Source organism: Dama dama, chromosome 10 (genome assembly GCF_033118175.1).
Source record: "Dama dama isolate Ldn47 chromosome 10, ASM3311817v1, whole genome shotgun sequence".
NCBI classification, from domain to species: Eukaryota; Metazoa; Chordata; class Mammalia; order Artiodactyla; family Cervidae; genus Dama; species Dama dama.
This window is the reverse complement of record NC_083690.1, coordinates 37,613,480-37,634,471: the sequence shown is the minus strand read 5'-3', so window position 1 is coordinate 37,634,471 and position 20,992 is coordinate 37,613,480. Positions and strand designations below refer to the sequence as shown.

The 20,992-nt window shown below is 52.5% G+C and overlaps 1 pseudogene; it reads left to right on the top strand.

Moving 5' to 3' along the window:
- The window catches only part of LOC133063251 (myosin-16-like), a 41,818-nt pseudogene that overhangs the window by 11,233 nt on the left and 9,593 nt on the right, over positions 1 to 20,992 (top strand).

Here is a 20,992-nt window from a genome sequence, read left to right as displayed (position 1 = left end):
AAGTGAAAAAGACAGAACAAGAGGGGCACATATTTGAAGGAAAATAGAAGTGAGTGTGTTTCTTTGTAAAAGTGACAATATCCCAGGCATATCATATGCAAGTGATTACAATCTTTGGTTTACTTCTTCCTTTGAGCATGACCTGCTTTTTACAGGAGAGAGAATAGAAAGATGTGCATTCATTTATTCCAGAAACATCTACTAGTTGTCTACTAGATGCCAGGTCCTGGACCAAGTGAGAAAGGGCACAGCCATTCCTGAGACCCTCCGGTCACTCCAGAGTTCCTTACATGCCTCATTCAAGTCCCTCCCTGAGTCCAGGTGACCTCAAGGGGCACGGAGCACATTGTATTCAGTTCTGTAACCACCACAATAACACCATCATACATGGCACGGGGAGGCATTTAGAGATTGAGCTTAAAAATTAAAAAGAAGGGACTTCTCTGGCATTCCAGTGGTTAAGACTTCGCCTCCCAACGCAGGGGGTGTGAGTTCGATCCCTGTGGTCAGGGAGCTAAGATTCTGTGTGCCTCAGGGCCAAAAAGACAAAACATAAAACAGAAGCAATATTGTGACAAATTCTACAAAGGACTGAAAACTGGTCCACGTCAAAAAAAATCTTTTAAAAAAACCAAAAAAGAAGGAAACCACGCGTCACCAGCCCGCTAACCTGCTTTCTTGCAGAAAGGCTGCTGCTGGTCCCCAACCCGAAGGAGTGCCCCTGGGTGAGACAGGGCATCACCGTGGTGGGTAACATGCACGACGGGGAGGAGCTGCAGATCACAGACGCGGGTGGGTGGGCATGGCCGGCGAAAGACGGGGCGACTCTGCGGCCTGCAGGCACTGCCGTCTGAACTGGGTGGGGCGGGGCCGGAGGCCACACGCAGAGTTGCCAGGCAGCAGCCTGGATTGTCCCGTGGAGATTTCTGGGGTTGCAGCCGGCGTTTTCCCCAAGTGCATCATAGTGAGCAGATTTTCTCTCTGCAGAGTTGAACTGTTACTCAACAGGGACTTGCGGGGCGGTCTACTCCACATAACTCCTCCTCCTCCCCAGCCCAGCGAGACATCACCCTCTGGTCCCTCCAGTTCCCACGGCACCTCTCTCTCCTCCTCTGTGATGCTGAGCACCTGGGACTTCCGTTAGAATGCTGTGTAACTCTCTCTTTTTTTGACAAAAGAATCAAATCCTGATGCATCTTCGCCTTCCCCTTCTCTCAGGACCTAGCAAGGAGCCTGTACAATAATGGTGGGGATTATAACACTACTTCCCGTTTGTTCCTATCACTCCGGTCTATCTTTATGACCACCTACAGGCCCCATTTTGCAGATGGCTACACTGAGGCCGGAAGGTTAAACGAATACAAGGACTACCTTGCAGAGCATCTGGCCTGGGCTCCTGGGAGGAGACTCACCCCGGTCAGGGTCTGTCTGACCTCCAGCGTCCAGACCGAGCCGCCATGGCCCATTGGTGCCCCCTGATGGTGACCTCCACTCCGAGAAACAGGAAGCCAGGAGCTCCTTGGTGTTCTTCCCCCGATGGCCTTGCAGGAAGCCTTTGATATGCTGGGTTTCAGCACTGAGAAGACGGACGTATATAAGCTGACTAGGGGGCATCACGCACTTCGGGAACGTGAAGCTCAGGCAGAAACCCAGAGAGCGGCAGGCCAAGGTGGACACCACAGAGGGCAGGCGTGGGGCGGGGGCTGTGCGGGGAGCGGGTGGCCAGCAGTGGCGGCAGGGGGGGCTTGGGGCTCTCCAGGGCTTCCTACGCATGTCAGAGACACCCGGTAAACCAAGGATGTTCCTTTAATACCAGATGCCGAGAGCCACGAAAAAGCATGACAGAGTGAGAGACATAATTGTGGTTTCTATATCACTTTGCCGCTTGACCTGGAGCGAGCGAGTGCAGAAACCGTTATCAGACTTCTGTTTTCTTTTCTTCCCCAATATTTCTAAATTTTTAAAATCAAAGTATAGTTGATGTACAATATAATGTTACAAGTGTACAACATAGGTTATACTCCATTTATAGTTATTATAAAATATTGGCTATATTCCCCGTGCTGTACAATAGATCCTTGTAGCTTATTTTCTACCTAATAGTTTGTACCTCTTACTCCTCTACTCCATCCTGCCCCTCCCCGCTTCCCTCTCCACACTGGTAGCCACTAGTTTGTTCTCTGTATCTGTGAGTCTGCTTCTATCAGGTTATACTCACTAGCTTGTTATATTAGATTCCACATACAAGAGGTCTTTAGCTGTCTGACTTATTGCACCGACCATAATGACCTTCCAGTCCTGCCACACTGCTGCAGATGGTGAAATTTCATTCTTTTTCATGGCTGCATAGTATGCCATTGTATATCTATGCCACAGCTTCAGACCCCTGTTTTTTCGATGGCAACATGGGGGAGGTCTCCTCCTCTCTCCCCACAACCCCCTCTCTAAACACAATAGACGGGGGCTGGGGTTCTCCAGGGCAGGGCACCATCTTTCACTCCCCTGCTTTTTCTGTCCCTGCTCAGTGGCCAACAAAGTTGCCCACCTCATGGGTCTCAACTTCAGGGAGCTCCAGAAGGGCATCATCAGGCTGCGGGTCAAAGGAGGCAATGAGCTGGTGCAGAAGGGCCAGAACGTGGAGCAGTGCCAGAAATCCCTCGGGGCCCTGGGCAAGGCCGTGTATGACAAGACGTTCAAGGGGCTGGTGGTCAGGATCAACAAGATCTTGGACACCAAGATGCAGAGGCGGTTCTTCACTGGGGTGCTGGACATCGCTGGCTTCAAGATCTTGGAGGCGTGTCTGGCCTCACTTTGGCATAGCTACCCTCCTTTGATAAGAGCCTTTTCATCAAGGTTCTCTCGCTTCTCACCTTCGACCTGGGGCCGGCCAATCTCAGTCTGCTCCTGGCTTTCCAGCTTCTGGCCTCCAGAAAGTTCCATCTTTCATGTATTGGCGCCAAGTCACAACAGATAGAATGAGCGGTGCGCTGGCTAGAGCCAGCCTGTCCCGGCTCACCAGAGCTGATTGGGGGAATTTTCAAGAATTCTGAGAGCTGGTCAAAACCCTGTTGATAACATGTTCATGGTGCATTTACACCATGGAGACTGGCCAACACTACAAACCAAGAGCTTTTTTTTGAGAGAGAGAGCTGATTTATCAGCACAGCACTGGTGGTCCCCGTTTCTTGCCCAGACAAATGAGACTCAGGCCTCATCACAAGATGGGTGCTGTGGGTCAGGAAGATTTGACCTTCGTGATTAGGAGTCAGGAGACCTGGTTCTGGACTCGGGTTGGCCACCAACCAGCTGTGTGGCCTTTGGACAGTGGCTACCCCTATCTGAGCCTCAGCTGTCTCAACTCTGAAATGAGCCGGCTGGAGGTGATGACCGCTAAGGTGCACTCCAGCTCTGCTCTCCTATTATTCCAGGACTTCTGTTAGCCACAGCTGGGGTTTAAAAAAAATAATTTAGCTGCATTTCTATCAGGCTTCCCTAGTGGCTCAGCTGGTAAAGAATTCACCGGCAATGCAGGAGACCCCAGTTCCATTCCTGGGTCAGGAAGATCCCCTGGAGAAGGGAACGGCTACCCACTCCAGTATTCTTGGGCTTCCCTAGTGGATCAGCTGGTAAAGAATCCGCCTGCAACGCAGGAGACCTGGGTTCAATCCCTGGGTTGGGAAGATACCCTGGAGAAGGGAAAGGCTACCCACTCCAGTATTCTGACCTGGAGAATTCCATGGTCTGTATAGTCCATGGGGTTGTAAAGAGTCAGACATGACTCAGCGACTTTCACTTTCAATTTCTCTCAGGATCTAGAAGGCTAATTTGGCTGCTGTCTACAATAGAATCATTTAATTCCATAGGTGGAAAGGGCCTTAGACAGAGTCTCAAACTGTGCTGCCTGGAGTCCTGGGCAGCTGCCGATGGCCAGCCGGGTGGGGCTGGGGAGGGAGGAAAATGCCTGCGCCAACAGTGGGGCATGTGCAGTAGACAAACAGGGCTAGACTCCCAGCCCCGCCACTTTCACGCCATTGTGCACCCCCAGGTCCCCATCTTTAACGGGGTCACCAATCATTCTTGCAGATGCAGCTTAGCCAGCGTCTGACACATGTACACGCTCGATGCAGGTGGCTCTGTGATCACAACGGCCCCTCTCCTCTGACCTGTTTTTTGTAAGACCCTTCCATGTAGGCTTTCATGAAGAGAAAGCAGTATCTGGTTTTTAAAAAATGAATAAAAAAGGCTTGCAAATCCCTCAAACCCCTTCATCCTCCAGATGAGGATGAGAAAAACTAGACAGAGAGACCTATCCAAAGGCACACGGGGTGGGGGGTAGTCAGACCCACAAAGCATCTCAAAGGATTTCTCTGCCTAGAAAGGAAATGATTCTTTCCACGTTGGTGCTCATGCACCGCGTGAGGCTGGAGTTTGAGTTTCGGGTGCTGCAGCAGCAGTGGGAGGCTCAGGCAGGCCCCGTGGTCGAGGTGCTCCGAGCCTTCACGGGGAGGGGGGCCGAGAGGCACTTCTCACGGGACCTGGGAGCACCGACTGGGTAGTTGGTGTTAAGGCATCTGCGGCCGTGCCACACACTGGCCAGCTTTAGCTCTGCTGGCGACCCAGCCCTCCGCCCCTCCCGGGGTCAGCTCTGTCTGCATCTGGGCTGACCCCCTCTTTCTATCTTCACCCCACAGTTCAGCAGCTTCGAGCAGCTGTGCATCAGCTTCACCAAGGAGAAGCTGTAGCAGTTCTTCCACCACCACATGTTCACGCTGGAGCAGAAGGAGTGCAAGAGGGAGGGCATTCAATGAGTCTTCATAGACTTCGGCCTTGACCTGCAGGCCTGCATCGACCTCCTGGAAAAGGGACCCCGCTTCTCGAAGGAGGGGCTTGGAGAGAGGTCGGGACCCTGAGTGGGGCACGTCTCAGGAGGGGATTTCACAGGGACCAGTGCTTTTGGGGTAATCAGCAACACAGCTGATGGCTCTGGTTTACCTGACCTCAAGCTCCCTCTCTAAAACAGCACAACATCCACTGCAATGGCCACTGTTAGGTCGGCTGTATTAGGCCTTCACTCATTGGATCATCATAAGCTCCTGTGTGCAGAGGGTAATTTATTATAACCATTTCATAGATGGGAACACTGAGGCACCAAAAAATGAAGTTACTTGTCCATGGTCATCCATCCTATGAAAGGCAGAGTCAGGTTTTAACCATCTAATAGCCTCCCGTGTAATCACACCACAGGGAATGTTTTAGCAAATGGCCCTCACTGGAGAATATATAAGATTAGTAGATGCAAACTATTTTATATAGAGTGGATAACAACCAGGTCCTAATGTAGAGTACAGGGAACTGCCGTCAATATCCTGTGATAAACCATAGTGGAAAAGAACATGAAAAAGAATATGTCTACATACGTGTAACTAATCACTCTGCTGTACAGCAGAAAAAACACAACATTGTAAATCAACTATACTTCAGCAAAATAAATTTTTTAACTGGAAAAGAAAATAAAAAAAGAATATGTATTGTTTGATCTTGGCCAGAAATGGTAACACTTGCAGGGGATTAGGACTCTGCCCTTCCAATAAACTGCGGAAAGTTCTGAAAGAGATGGGAATACCAGACCACCTGACTTGCCTCTTGAGAAATCTGTGTGCAGGTCAGGAAGCAATAGTTAGAACTGGACATGGAACAACAGACTGGTTCCAAATTGGGAAAGGAGTACGTCAAGGCTGTCTATTGTCACCCTGCTTATTTAACTCATATGCAGAGTACATCATGAGAAACACTAGGCTGGAGGAAGCACAAGCTGGAATCAAGATTGCCAGGAGAAATATCACTAAGATGTGGAGATGACACTACCCTTATGGCTGAAAGTGAAGAAGAACTAAAGAGCCTCTTGATGAAAGTGAAAGAGGAGAGTGAAAAAGTTGGCTTAAAGGTCAACATTCAGAAAACTAAGATCATGGCATCCAGTCCCATCACTTCATGGCAAATAGATGGGGAAACAGTGGCAGACTTTATTTTTTGGGGCTCCAAAATCACTGCAGATGGTGATTACAGCCATGAAATTAAAAGACGCCTACTCCCTGGAAGAAAAATTATGACCAACCTAGACAGCATATTAAAAAGCAGAGGCATTACTTTGCCAACAAAGGTCCATCTAGTCAAGGCTATGGTTTTTCCAGTAGTCATGTACAGATGTGAGAACCGGACTATAAAGAAAGCTGAGCACTGAAGAATTGATGCTTTTGAACTGTGGTGTTGGAGAAGACTCTTGAGAGTCCCTTGGACTGCAAGGAGATCCAACCAGTCCATCCTAAAGGAGATCAGTCCTGAATATTCATTGGAAGGACTGATGTTGAAGCTGAAACTCCAATTTTGAAAAGACCTTGATGCTGGGAAAGATTGAAGGCAGGACGAGAAGGGGATGACAGAGGATGAGATGGTTGGATGGCATCACCACCTCAATGGGCATGAGTTTGAGTAAACTCCTGGAGATGGTGATGGACAGGGAGGCCTGGCATGCTGCAGTCCATGGGGTCACAAAGAATCAGACACGACTGAGTGACTGAACTGAACTGAACTTCCTTTGCAGGGGGCATCAGTTCAGTCCCTGGTTGAGGAACTAAGATCCCACGTGCCTCGCAGCATGGCCAAAGTAAATAAATAAATAACACTTGCAAAAAGAAGGAAAAAAATCCATCAGCCCAATCAATTATTCCCCAGTTGATTGACTCATCCCTCTGACAGTTCATGGCCCCTGAACTAGCAAGGTGACGTTGATAGAGTGGCTTTTGCACTCATGACAAACCTAGTCCTAGGGGAAGAGGGAAATTAAGTGCAGCCAGGACTCAGGTGTATTTGAATAATTGACGGGGGAGGCAAGCAGTGTTGCGGTCAATGCCAGGGTCTCCGGTTACCACGGCATTTGTTGAACCTCTGTGGGTTTAGCTTTGGGGAAACGACGGGCTTAGGACCAAGCTGTCAGGAAAGCTGCTGTTTGACTGGGCATCAGAGCTGAGCTTTTATGATCTCCACAACCATGATGATGCCCATTACTGGCCAAAGGGACTGTGCCGCTGCCCAGAGCGGGCTTGGGGCCGAATTGCAGTGCTCCACCTCACCCCCTAAGATGAAATGAAGTGGGTTCCGTGTTTGTAGCAATGGGACATCCCAAGTCAAGGGGGGCCTGTGCACTTCCAAGAAGGCTCTAAGATGGGGCCTGGAGGTGATGAACGTCGTACACCACATAGCAGAAGGAGAGCCCAAAGGTGCTGGCTTCTCATTTGCATCCCTAGATTCTCCGTGCGCAGGGGGAAGAGCTGAAAGATGCCTTCCTCTTTGCCTCTCCAGCTGGGGCCACCTGGAAAAATGGGAACCAGACAGTAGTATGTGGCCAAGACTTGGGCCCATGGCGCTGGATGGATGGAGCCCCGCTCCCACCAGGCAATGTGGTGGTGGGGGAGGGAGCTGTGCTTCTCAGCTTCCCAGCAAGGAGAGAACAGATGCTCTTGTAGGGAGTTCTTCACGTGGCATGGGATTCCACGGGTCAAGGCCAATTGCTGAGCCTGAAGTAAGATCAGCCATCCTGGGTAGAAGGAGACCCAGGGGTCGGGGAGGCTCAGGGTGACCAGCAAAGCCAGACATGCAAGAGAAGGTCACACCTGGCAGAGAGTAACTGGGGAGTCCTTGTATGTGGGCACAGCTCAGAGATAGGGTGCCCTACACAGGCAAACTGCAAATGCCCAAGACGTGGGGCTTCTGGGACATCACAGGACTCCAGGCAAGTCATCAGGACGAGAACTGGAGCCCTAGGAGACGGGGCCGGGGATCTGGCTGTGAGGTCTGAAAGGTGGCCCTGGGGCTGAAATGTAACCAATGGCATCTGCTCCCCTCCAGGAGGGTTACAACATCACGGGCTGGATAGAGAAGAACAAAGACCCCCTGAATGAGTCAGTGGTGGGCTCGTTCCAAAAGTCGAGCCTGGGGATCTCGGCCCTTCTCTTCAAGGAAGAGGAGGCTCCGGGTATGGCTGCCCCCTCATGTGTCCAGTCTCTCTGTGCTGACGCCCTTTAGTGACCAGGAGAAGAAAGAAGAAAACCAAATTCTCGTATTCAACTATTGTTGAATGAATGAATGAATAACAAGTTGCTTGAGATCGTCTATGGATGCCAGTGCAATAAAGAGATGCAGAAGCATCCTGGGAGCTTCCATCAGCCGACACAATCACGGGGCCCATACCACCTCTAAGGAGAGCAATATTGCTTCGGAGGAGCGGACACCCAAATGCACTGTGCTTATTTTCTGCTTCCCGCTCTCCTGTCTGAGCCAAATGTCAAGCCCAGCCCTGCCTCCTACCCTGCTGAGGTCCTGTGGCCGGCCCCAGGGGAACACCCAACAGGGCCACCACTCAGAGGGACAAGAACTGCAAATATTCCTGGGCTCGAAGATGTGCTTGCCACCAACATGCAGTTCCTCTGGAGTCCATTTCTATGCCTTTGGTCGCCTCTTTCATTCAAGGGGTCCGTTTCCTTCTGCAGAGGGCACAGAACCACAGACCGCAGGGCAGGAAAGTCCCTTAGAGATGGTCCAGTCCAACTGCACTGTTTCAGACTGAAAACCCAGGGGATGATGGGACTTGGCCAACATAACAAGTGGAAATATCAGTGCCTAAGGTCTTGTGCCAGTGGGTCTTCTGGGCTGGTCACAACTTCCACAAAGTTTGGGCATTACTGGAAACATGTTTCAAAGTGCAGAAATGCAGCTAATGGGGGAGATGTTGCACATAGAATGATTTCAGTACTTCACAAGGATCTGGCTTTCCTAAGGCAGAGTGGGCCACCCCACCGTATCCCAACTGGAAGAGGAGGGTTCAGTAGGGAGGTTTATTATTTATTTAAAAAAATTTTTTTTCAGTAGGGAGGTTTAAAATGGGGAGGGATTTGTCCATACAGGCATTACGATTCCTTCTAGAAGCAAGATTCTACAGTGAGCCAGCACTGAATTCAGAGGATCCCTCTTCTTGTAAAACCTGTCACTCTGGGCAAGTCCCTGGACCTCTGAGAGCATTGCTATCTAACAGAACTTTCTGCAATGGTGGAATGTTCTCTTCTGTCCAATACAGCTGCCACTGCCCAATATGCTGTCCGGTACGATAGCCACCAACCACGCATAGCTCGTGTGTACCTGAGAAGTGGCTGGTGTGACCGGAGAACTGAATTGTAGTCATAGTTAAATTAATTAAACTCTAAACAAATACCTCTCCTGAGCACAGGTGTCCTGCCACACCACCACCGAGCTAATGCTTCCTTTCCCTCCACCCCCAGGAGCAGTGGAACAAGCTGATGACCACCCTGCACGGCACCTCCCCCCATTTTGTCTGCTGTATCGTCCCCCCATGAGTTTAAGCAATCAGGTACCTCACAGGAACATGCCTCCCAGTTGGAAGCTTTCAGGATGTGTGAAGTTGGGGTTCGCTCCACATTAAGTCCACTTGTAATCACAGGTTGACTGGGGCAGAACCAGGCATTGAAAGAGCCTCCAACAATGGATCATCCGAAGATCACGTTCTAGCTGCTCCTTTGTACAGCAGAGTGGGCTGGTCTAGCCAGAGTCACACTCAGGAGAGCCTTTGGTCCTTGGCTGAATTGCAGGGGATCTGGGACCCCCCCCCCCGGGCAGTGACAAGAGGAGATGAGGACATGGATATGCAGGTCAGCGTCCTTGAGGGACAAGGAGTGGCCTCGGATACCCCAGGGTAGTAACTCCCTGTCCTGTTCCTCCCTCTTGGCAGGCGTGAAGGACGCCCACCTGATCGTGCACCAGCTGGCTTGCAACGGAATCTTGGAAGGCCTCCGGATTTGTGGGAAGGGCTTCCCAAACAGGCTGCAGTACCCAGAGTTCACACAGAGGTGAGCGGGAGTCTTCCTGATACCTCAAGCACAGTTCTCAGTGTCCGCGGTTGGCTCTTGATAAACACAGTCCCATTGGAGAGGCACTGTGGGCACCTGATGGACAGTGTCTCATTGTCACTACTTCTGTACACAATGACGCGACTTTTGGAGGCCAGCACCTGCGCTTCTTTGCCTGCGGGTTCTCTCTGGCTGCAAAAGTCTGCTTTGCTCTTGGCAGGCTGAAATGATCAGCAATTAACGACCCCCACCCCAGCCCAGAAGCAGCCCTCAACCGATAGGACTAAGGACAGTTGGCATAAAAATACTTCAGCTCCCCAACCCTGGTGATGGGCTAACTCTGAGGCATCTTCTATACTGGCTGTCAGACAGCTGTGTGTTGGTAAATGTTTAACAATGGGGCTCCAAGTTAAAATTTAAAAGAAAAAAAAAAAAAAAGAAGAAGCCCTGATTTGTGGTATCTACTGATTTCCATGGTATAAATACTCCCACCATGTGGTAATTTCAAGCTACTAATGTGACATCACTGTATGCGGGGTTGGTAAGAGACGCACAGAGGCTCTTGTGAGCTAGGGGGAGCTGGTCCCGCACACCAGGGTCCCCCAGTAGCATGAAGCCCCAGATGGCTGTGGTGATAACTGACTCGATAACATGCTTTTTGCTGACTTCCCTGCCCCACTCCCCAGCTCTGGCGCCTCTCAGATAAACTACTTGCACTTGAATCCTGGTCTCAAGTTCTGTTTCTGGGGAGCCCAAACTGAGACCTCCATCTTAGGGGTTCTTTTACTTTGACCCCCCTCCCTAACTGCTAGAACACATGGTCACAGATGATGGAACAGGAAGGGTCAGTAGAGGTCATCCTGTCCAAGCCCTCTGAAGTCCCTAACTGAGGAACGACTAAAGGGGCTGCTGGCAGGTCAGGAAAAGGAGTGGTTCTGCCACGCCTGGAGGAAAAGATCAGGAAGGAAAGATTTGGTGCCTTCCTGTAAGCCCCCTCCCTCTGCCTGCCATGGGCCTCTGCAAACCAAGTCTAACACCTGACTCAAAGGCCATCTCACGGATGGACAGTGACCGTGCAGGCAGACTTTCTGGGCTGCCAGCTTGGGGGTGATGGGGACTGTCATTGTCTCTCCCAACAGGTACCAAGCGCTGAACCCCAGTGTGATTCCTCAGGGGTTCGTAAACAAGAAGGCCTCAGAGCTGCTCCTGGGGTCCATCAACCTGGATGTCAATGAATACAAGATCGGACACACCAAGGTAGGGTCTTCCCCCTCAGCCTTGTCCCAGGAAGGTGGGTGTCAACATGTGAATTCCAGTTCAGCTGTGGACCAGTTGGGTCAAGATGCTGAGAGCCTCTGTTTCCTCCTCCGAAAAATTGGGGCTGATAAAGCCAGAGGATTGAGATTAGCGCGCGTGAGAACTCAGCTCAGACAGAGCAGTGCTCAGTGAACTGGAGAACTTTTCTTAGGACTGCATGGGCCCCAGATTTCTAAGAATAAAAGGAGACGACCTGAATCAAGATCCTGGATTGGACCAGAGCACCATGGTAGGTGTACGAGCGAGCTCTGGGGGTGAAGTGCCCAAGCCCAGCCCACCCACACTGCGAGCTCTGGCCCTGAGCTGGCAGGTGAGTTGGGGTTGACTCAGACTGAGCGAATGCCCGGCCCTGACTCACGGGGCCTGTGTCTGCGCCACTTCCTGGCCCTGCAGAATCCTGTCGGGATTGGAAGGGCAAGGCTGAGGGTGCGAGGTGTCCCTCAACAGCTGCCCAACCAGCCTGCACCCCGACGTGACAGCCAGGGCGATGTGGGAAGGGCACTGGCTTTGCATCAGGCTCAGCGCGGGCCGCCAAGCAGCCCTGAGTGGGTCGCCTGCCCGGCCAGGTCTCGTGGGGGCCCAGGCAGGAGCAGCTTCTCCGCTGGCCTGGGGTGGCTGGAAGCCTGGGGAAGTTCCAGGTTGCATGTGCGTCCAACACCTACGGAGCACCTCCTGTGTGCCAGGCATGGTTCCAGGCTTAGGGATATGCAGGCGGACAGAACAGAGTCCCTAATTTCCTGCAGCTTGCTCTGTAGCCAGCGGTGTTAGCGGGATTGCAACACCACTCTCAAATCTGCCAGCACCATTAGCTTTGGCCTCCTGCACCATTGAGCTAAACTGACTTATGGGAACTTGGTCACAGAACTGCTGAATACCTGAGCCAGAAAGAACCTGAGTCTAGCTCCTTTCCCTACCCCACCTTTGATGGGTGGGAAACTTAAGAAAGCCTGGAGAAGGTATGGAGGTCACGTGCCCAATTTCACAGAACTAGGCGGGACAGAGCAGGCCTCAGGCCCTCCCTGGCCTCAGTCCTGTGATCAGGGAGGCCGGGGCTGACATCGCCTGTATCTGACACAGCTGTCTCTGGGCAGGCAGACTGCACCTTGCTTAGTCCAAGGGTTGCATTGGGCACCTCGGGTCCAGGTAAAGGCCCGGGGCTGCTTGGGAGAGCTCCGCTCCCTGGGGGCCAGGCAGGCTCTGGCGGCAGGGGCAGAACAAGGGACAGAATGACTCTGCCTGTATGCAGTGTCCCCGCCTGTGACGCACGTGGGCTCTGCCCCACCAGCCACATGCTCGTCTCACTGCTCCTCAGAGACCAAACCTCGACCACATGCAACTTGGAAATATCAAGCCCAATGTCTCTACCGCATGATGGCTACTCTTTGGGGTTTTGGTGGAAAGAGGGCAGGGGGAAGAAGCATCCTTTTCCACCTTTTTCCTCTCAGTCAACCACATAGAGGATTCATCTGAGGGGGTTCCAACCCCATATCCGTGGGACCATGACTGTCCCAAACCTGCTTTGTGAGGTAGTAAAGAAGGAAGAATTGATGCTTTTGAGTTTGGGGCTGGAGAAGACTCTTGAGAGTCCCCTGGACAGCAAGATAAAACCAGTCCATCCTAAAGGAAATCAGTCCTGAATATTCATTGGAAGGACGGATGCTAAAGCTCCAATACTTTGGCCACCTGATGCTTAGAGCCGACTCATTGGAAAAGACCGTGATACTGGGAAGATCGAAGGCGGGAGGAAAAGGGGACGAGAGAAGCTGAGGTGGTTGGATGGCATTACCGACTCGATAGATATGAGTCTGAGCAAGCTCCGGGAGTTGGTGATAGACTCCCATCACCTGGCGTGCTGCAGTCCATGAGGTGGCAAACAGTCAGACACGACTGAGCGACTGAACAACAAAGAAGGAAGGCCCCTTGGCGTCCTGCTGCCGAGCAGTCACCTTATATAGCAGTGAGGATCCTAACAATCTGTCACAGTTTACTCAGAGCTTCACAGTCTGCAGAAGCACTTCCCTCCCATTATTTCATTTTTATAGTAACCCTCTAGGGGAGGGATCGACACCACCATTTCCCAGATGAGGCACTGAGGCCCTGAGATGTGAGAAGATATGTCCGAGGTGACCCAGCTAGTAAGCGCCAGGCCAGGCTGGAGGCCACAGGAAGGTCCACAAGAAGCAAGAGGAGACAGACGCCGGGACTGGGGTGCTCTGCCGGGCAGGTGTCCAGGCCGACACCAGCTGTTTCCCGGGGGCCTCAGACGTCGGCACCAGGGTCTCCAAACGCTGAAGGACCCCTCTGAAATATTGCTCTTTGCTTTTGAACTGCCACCCCCACCCCCACTCCGAAGCATCTGCCATTGGTGAGCCGGGCTATTCCCAGATCACCGTGTCTTTCCCCCAGGTGTTCTTCCGAGCTGGCATCCTGCCAGGCTCGAGGATATGAGGGATGAATGCCCTGCCAAGACCATGTCCATGCTGCAGTGGCGACTCCGCGGTTTCCTCGTGAGGGTCAAATTCAAGAAGATGCTGGAACGAAGGTAGCACCAAGGGGGTGGGCTTGAAGCCTCACCCACTGAAGCCTCACCATTCACATGGAGCAGCTGGGAACCCCTCCACACACACGGCGGTCAGCTCCACCAGTGACAGTGGGCAGTGTGGAGGGAGGCTAACAGCGTCTCTGCCGGCCCGAAGGACCCTCAGCAGGAATTTATTTTCCCACAGTTCTGGAACCCAGGAGTCTGAAATTAAGGTTTTGGCAGGCAGGCTCCCTCCAAGGCCTGCAGAGGAGCCTCTCCTGCTTCTTGCAGTCCTGGTGGGCCAGGCCCTCCTTGGCCTGTGGCTGCCCCACTCCAGTCTCTGCCTCTGTCCTCACATGGTCTCCCTTCTTTCTATAAGGACACCAGTCATCTGAGGTCAGCCACCCCCGCACTCCAGGATGGGGGCTTCCCAGGTGGCACTAGTGGTAAAGACCCTGCCTGCCAAAGCAAGAGATGTAAGAGACGCAGGTTCGATCCCTGAGTCGGGAAAATCCCCTGGAGGAGGAAAGGACAACCCACTCCAGTATTCTTGCCTGGAGAATCCCATGGACAGAGGAGCCTCGAGTCCATGGGGTCACACAGAGTCGGACACGACTGAAGCGACTTAGCACACACACACACACACACACACACACACACACACACACGCACTCCAGTCTGACCTCATCTTAACCTCTGTAATTCCATCCGCAAAGACTCTATTTCCGAATATGGTCGCAGTCACTGGTTCTGGGAGGCAGGACTCCAGCGTATCTTTTGGGAGGGGACACAGCTCAACTCCTGACAGGGACCACCTAACACAAACCTTTCTCTTTACAATCGACCAGTCACTCACAGCCTTCGTACTTGATCCAGATGATGACGCTGAGAGAGGGGTGTGGTGGGGCCAGCAACCCCATTTTACAGATGTGGAAACTGAAATCAGAGGGTGGTTAAGGTACTGGGCCAGAGAGAGTCACGATCAGAACCCAGAAGTCTTCATTCCGAATCCCTGCCCTCAGAATCGTGTTTTTCAGCCATCTCCCTAAAATGGGAATCGGAAAAAAGCTCTGGAGGCCCTGTGGTGGACTCTGGCCCTCTGTGGTCACAGTATAAGTAATTAAAACAGTAGTGAAGAAGTAATAACAGTAGTGAAGTCCGGAAAGCCACCAGCAGGCCCCCTGTGATCCGGGCAAAGGCAGGGACATAAGTCAGGGGCTAAGTGGTGGGACTCAGTGTCCAGAAGCCCCCCACTGGATGACAGCTGAAAGAAGCTGTTAGGGGCCAGGAGGGCTGATTCCAGAGGCTGCAGACGATGGGATCTGAAGGCTAAATGGACCATTCTGGTGAGGGAGTGGAAGGAGGGGCAATGCAGGAGGAAATGTCTGAGAGGAGCTGGTTCCACTGGGGAGCCTGGTCCCCTATCACCCTCCCCCCCAATACCTGCATTTTAACCCCTGCGACCCCGCATTCTTTTTTGCAGAATAGGCCTGAAGGTCATCCAGAGGAACACACGCAAGTTCCCACAGCTGCGTTTCTGGGGCTGGTGGAAGCTCCACAACAAGATGCGGGCCTCGGGGCCTCGGTTGTTCAGGACACAGGGGCCTCTTGGGGGTGGCAGGCCTCTTAGGGACTAGGGAGGCTGCTGGAAATGAGGGCGCCTTGGAGGAAGAGTGCCGCCTCCTTTCAGGCAGGGGTTGACTCCCCCTGAGAAAAATGACGGTGTGTCCTCCCAACTTTCAACTTATCCCTCAAAATAAAGCCCTCTGAGGATGCAGAGCGCGCCCCCCGCCCCCCACCCCCCGCTGAAATGTGGGCCTGGCGCTCAGTGCCTTACCCCTGGGCGTGCTGAAGCCCCTTCAACTCCTTCAGTGAAGTTCTCAGCTTTAGGAAACCATGGGATCCTGTCTCTCCTTTCCCAGGTGCTCTAAGGCAGTAAGGGTGAGTGAGTCAGCTGGGTGGTGGAGCTGCAGGTGCCCAAGCAACCAGGCCACTCTCAACCAACGCAAGAGTCCACGAGCCACCTACTCCATGCGGGTCGGGTCATCTTGGGGCCTGGCATCCCACCCGGGGACCCCGTTATGAGGAAGCATGCCACTGGACACCGGGGGCAGGGCTGCTGTGTTCAGGAGGCCGGAGAACAGGGTTGTCTTGAGGGGCAAGGTGCTCAGAGCAGCTACGAGGAGGGGTGGATAGGCCACAGGTCATCTCTGGGGGCCCTGAGCTCCCCAAAGCTCACGCAGAAGCTCCTTTCCCCTCCCCGTAGGAAAGGACTTTCTTTTTTGTTGTTGTTGTTGTTCTTTTTTTTTGTTTGTTTCCTATTCTAAAAATCCCCTGGTGATCACTTGGTAATAATTTTCCCCGAGACGGCATGGACACACTTCCTAAATGACCATCACAAATTTCCTTCCTAAACCCTAGCACGCTCGTCGACCTGTGTACCAAGCAATCGCCGCCTGCCTATTCCAGGCTCCTGTGGGTCCCCGCTCCTTCTAGTCCCTCCCAGGGGGGTGATCAGGCCCCCTCTTCCACCCTGCCGGGTGGGTTCCTCCTCACCTGAGCGCTCAGTTCCCCTGCTGCCGTCCACTACCTGCTGATGTGAAAGGTCCGAGCGTTGAAAAGCAGAATCCTTCCAGAGGGATGAGGCGCCTTCCCCCCTTTAGGAGATTCAGGCTACAAAACCTCGGGGTGGCCTCAAATGAGACCTGTCTCCTCAAAGTGAGGAGTTTCCCGGCCAACGCACCAAATGTTATAGCCACGCTTTCCGGGAAACAGACTCACTCAGAAGGACAATGCAGATAGTGGAGTGCAGTTTATTACACCGGCGGGCCCAAGGCAGAGTCTCCTCTTAGCCAAGGACCAGGAAAGGACTTTCTAACAATCGGTGCTGACCACAACTAGAAAGGTGCGGTGGTGGTGAGGGGTGCAGATAGTAAATTCTACATGGCCAGAGGAAGCCATGCACAGGCCAGCCTGCTGGAGGGCTTGAGATTGCAAAAGGAGCTAAGTAAGAATTTCTCAAATTTGGACATCATGGTACTCTCCCCGCCTGTTCTATGTCTGATCTTCTTTCCTTAAACCAACTCCCTGTTTTACTCTGAAATTTTTATTTTAAAAGGAAACTTTGCATCCTTACCTGTCTCATCCCAAGCAAGTTATCCATAAAAACTGAAGATTTAGGACTTCCCTGGTGGTCCAGTGGTTAAAAGCTCCATGCTCCCAGTGCAGGGGGCATGGGTTCAATCTCTGGTCGAGGAGCTAAGATCATCGCATGCCTCGCATGCATGGCCTAAAACAACAAAACAAAACAAAACAAAACCCTGTAGATTTAACAAATTCTTTTCCATGTTCAAAAAAAATTTTTTTTCAAAATCATTTATTAAACCATTACTTTTCAAACCTTAAAAAATTTTTACTGTAGCTCATTTACCATGTTGTGTTAGTGTCTGCTACACAGCCAAGTGAATCAGCTACATGTACACATGTATCCACTCTTTTTTGGATTTCCTGCTATTCAGGTCAGCACAGAGCACTGAAGAGTTCCCTGTGCTATACAGTAGGTCCTCATTAATTAGCTACTTCATACATAGTATCAATGGTTTATATATATGTCAATTCCCTCTCCCAATTCATTCCTTCTTCCCCCACCTCCCACCCCCCTTCCCTACCCTGGTCTCCCGCAGTGAAAACCCAAAGGTTACCATGCGATGGTGGAATCCATCTCGCCCGCCCCGCTCAATTTATGAATTACCCTTCGGGAAGCCCCAGACCAACAACCTTTAAGATTCCTTCCAAGCTGGACATACGTGACCACAGATGACAAGGGGACAAAGCCTGAAAACTTTTCTGCCTCTTTACCAGGAAGGGAAACTCACTAATTAAACATAGCAGAGCAAGTTCCTGTTCCAAGGAGTAAAAATGTAAAATTAACTCAAAATCCTTCATTCTTAGTATGTTAACTAAACTCTAATCTGATTTAACTAAACCGGATAGGATGATTCAGTGGAAAAAGCAGCACTCTGGGGGAGGTTTTGCTGGGATAAAAAGCATTACTTAGTTGCAAGTGATGCTTACAATCACCTTGTTATGCAAACTTGTCATGCACAGCAGGATTCCCAGATTCCCACAGACCAGGCTGGTGAGGACAAGTTTATCTGAAATCCTCAAAGTGAGGCAATGCCTCCACCCTAATCCATTTCCATTTCCTAATCTATCCTGGTGTTTGCCCTCCAGAAAAATGTATCCACTGATCAGGAACTATCCCCGAGGGCCTATCCCTGCCTACTCTGCTTGGTGCTCTGAGGGCAGGATGGAGCTGGGAAGAGGCGGGGCGGGGCTCCTGGTCTGGCGGGGATCCTTGTCTAGCCCCGCAGAGGAGCGGATGGGCCCAGGCCCTCTCGAGGAATGTGTCCTAACCACAGAGAGGTCCAGACCGAACAGGAGCCGCTGCTTCCGGACGAAGGCAAAGTAGGCCCAGCCACAGGGCGATGGGAGGGAGGGGGGTAGAGGCCAGAGGCAGAACACGGCAGCTGAGTGGGAGCAGGAGTGAGCCAGCTACATTGTGGGAGACCTGGAACGGCACTTGGGGAATTGGACCGTCATGCTGGGGAGAAGACGAAAGATGCAAAAGAGAGAGAGTGAGAGAGACAGAAAGACAGACACAGAGAAAGACAGAGTGCAAGAGAGTGACAGAGGACTCAGTAGGCAGAAAGACAAGGGAAACCGGAGCTGTAAATTCAGCCAGCGCTCCTGAGCACGCAGAACTTAGAGATCAGACATAACCACAGGGCATGGCAAGACTGCGCCTAAATGTGTCTCTCGGCTCCCAGAGCGACCTGAGGGCGGGTCCTGAGCAAGGATGGACCTGTGGTGGGTGATCAGGGATGCACAGCTGCAGCGAGAGCTTCTTTCCACGCCAGAGGGGGTATGAGGGCCCATCGGAGGCAGAGCCCCCATGCCACCTGGCAAAGCCCACCCCCTAACCCTCTATGGTGTTGCTCACTGCCCAGATCAAGCCACTCCTGAACATGGCCCGGCAAGAGGAGGAGATGAAGGTCAAGGAGGAGGAGCTGAGGAGTGCCATGGCCAAGGCGCAGGAGCTGCTAGGCAAGGTCGCCGAACTGGAGGAGAAGACGGCCACGCTCAGCTGGGAGTACGACCTCACCGGCCAGCTGCAGGCAGTACGTGGGGCCTTGGGCAAAGTGGCACGAGCTGGGGGCCTTGGCATGAGTCAGAACCAGAAAGTGAAAGGAGGGTCACCTTCCAAGAAGCCTTGTCCATCCAGGCCATGGGGAATTCCCAGTCTTACCTTTCCTTCATTGCCACGTCACCCTGACCCAACTACCAAAAATCTCCATCACATTCCTGTTTGCCCACAGCAGCAGGCTGGGCATGCACACATACAGCACATGCTGCATCTGGGGGATTCTCCAGACATGGGGGGGGGGGGGGCGGTCACAAGATGGTGGGAGGAGCTCCCCTGGCTCCCCTGAGGACCTTGGGACCTTGCCCTCTTTTCTCTGACTCCTTTTCCTCCCCCATCAAGTGCAAACACAGTAGGGAGAACAAATGACCTAGTTTCTGTGGGAAGCCGGACTCCCAACACGATGAGTGGGTTCCCTGCCATGACCCTGCTAGTTTACAGAGGTCCTTCTCTGATTTGACCATCACAACCACCTCTTAAGACACCCAGTTCTCACGTGTATCTTCAGGGTAGAGAAGTCCACTTGATTGAACTTTGGAGACTAGATCACGGTCTCAAGGCTATCAGTAGAAGACCCTTGACCCGTGACTGGGAGGGGCCCAGTGCCATCTCGACCCTCCCTGCTGTCATGGCCATGTCTCCTTGGCCAGCATGGTGTCAGCACTTGCATCGTCCACCCACCTTCCCTAAGCTGTCTCTAACATCGTTCCTCCACAGCCTCTCCACAGTCCGGAGAAGTTGCTCTGGCTGGGACCCTCATTTGGTGTTTGGGAGGCTGAGACCAAGTGAGACCACAGGGATAAAAGGACCATCCACTTATAGAAGCACCTTCATGATGACCCTTTCCCTTATTTTGCAAAGAATTGAATTTCCATAAATTTATGCCACAAACTGAAAGTCATCTGGCTGGTCTGGTCTTCTACCTACATGGCTACTGACCTCATCTCAGGGAGACCCCAGGGGACACCCCTACTTACTGCCTGTGTGCCTTCTGACAACTCCACCCCCCTCTGCATGTCGGTTCTCTCAACACCTGCCTGGCTTGCTTCTCAGCATTGTTCTAAGGATGAACTGTGGACTACGGAACCGGATTGTTAACACAAAAGTGCTAAACCAATGCTGGGAGTTATTTGGGTGGAGAGGCCCCTCCCCATGGGTGGATGGAAACACAGTCACACCCGGGGTCAGTGGGCCAGATGGCAGAGCCTGGACTTCTCCTCCACCACTCTCCTAACACCTCGAGGTGCATCTGATCACCTGGGATCTCGTTAAGATGCAGATTCAGATGAACAGGTCACAGGTGCAGCCTCAGATGTCGCATCCTAACCGGCTTCCTGGTGATGCTGCTGCTGCTGGTCTGGGGATCATGCTCCTGGATGACCCTTGGTCCCGCACACTGTCAAGGAACTTGGAGATGGCCTAGCCCCCGTCCAACCCCCAGGACACGTTTGCTTGGGGCCCACCAGCCCCAGGCCTGTTTGCAGTCATTGTCCCCTGCAGGTGCTGGGACCCTGCCTTTGACCAACGTTCTTTCCTCCACCAGGAGCAAGAGAACCTGCTGGATGTGGAGGAGTGCCTGACCCCAATGATGAAGGCCAAGATAGGGCTGGAGAGCCTGATCTCCAACACGCGAGAGCGGCTGGAGGAGCAGGAAGGCCTGTCAGCCCCGTTAAGCGCCGACAAGCGCAAGCTGGAGGGGAAGCTGAGCGACCTCAGGCGGGACCTGGAGGGCCGGGGAGACCATGCAGGCCAAGACGGAGAAGGAGAAGCAGGCGGGGAGGCCCCAGGCCTGATTCTAGTCCTCCCAGGGCCAGGGAACTCCTAGTCCACTCACCCTGCAGGAGCCACACCCAGAGCCCCCCAGCAGTGCTGCCTGGGACATGAGCCGCCAGCCAGATGCAGCTATTTTAACTTAATTCAGCACAATTTCAAAGGCGGCTCCTCGGTCAACCTGGCTGCATTTCGAGGGCTCAGTAGCCACGCACAGCCCGTGCTACGATGTCAGACAGAGCAGCTGACTCGGGGCCAAGGGCT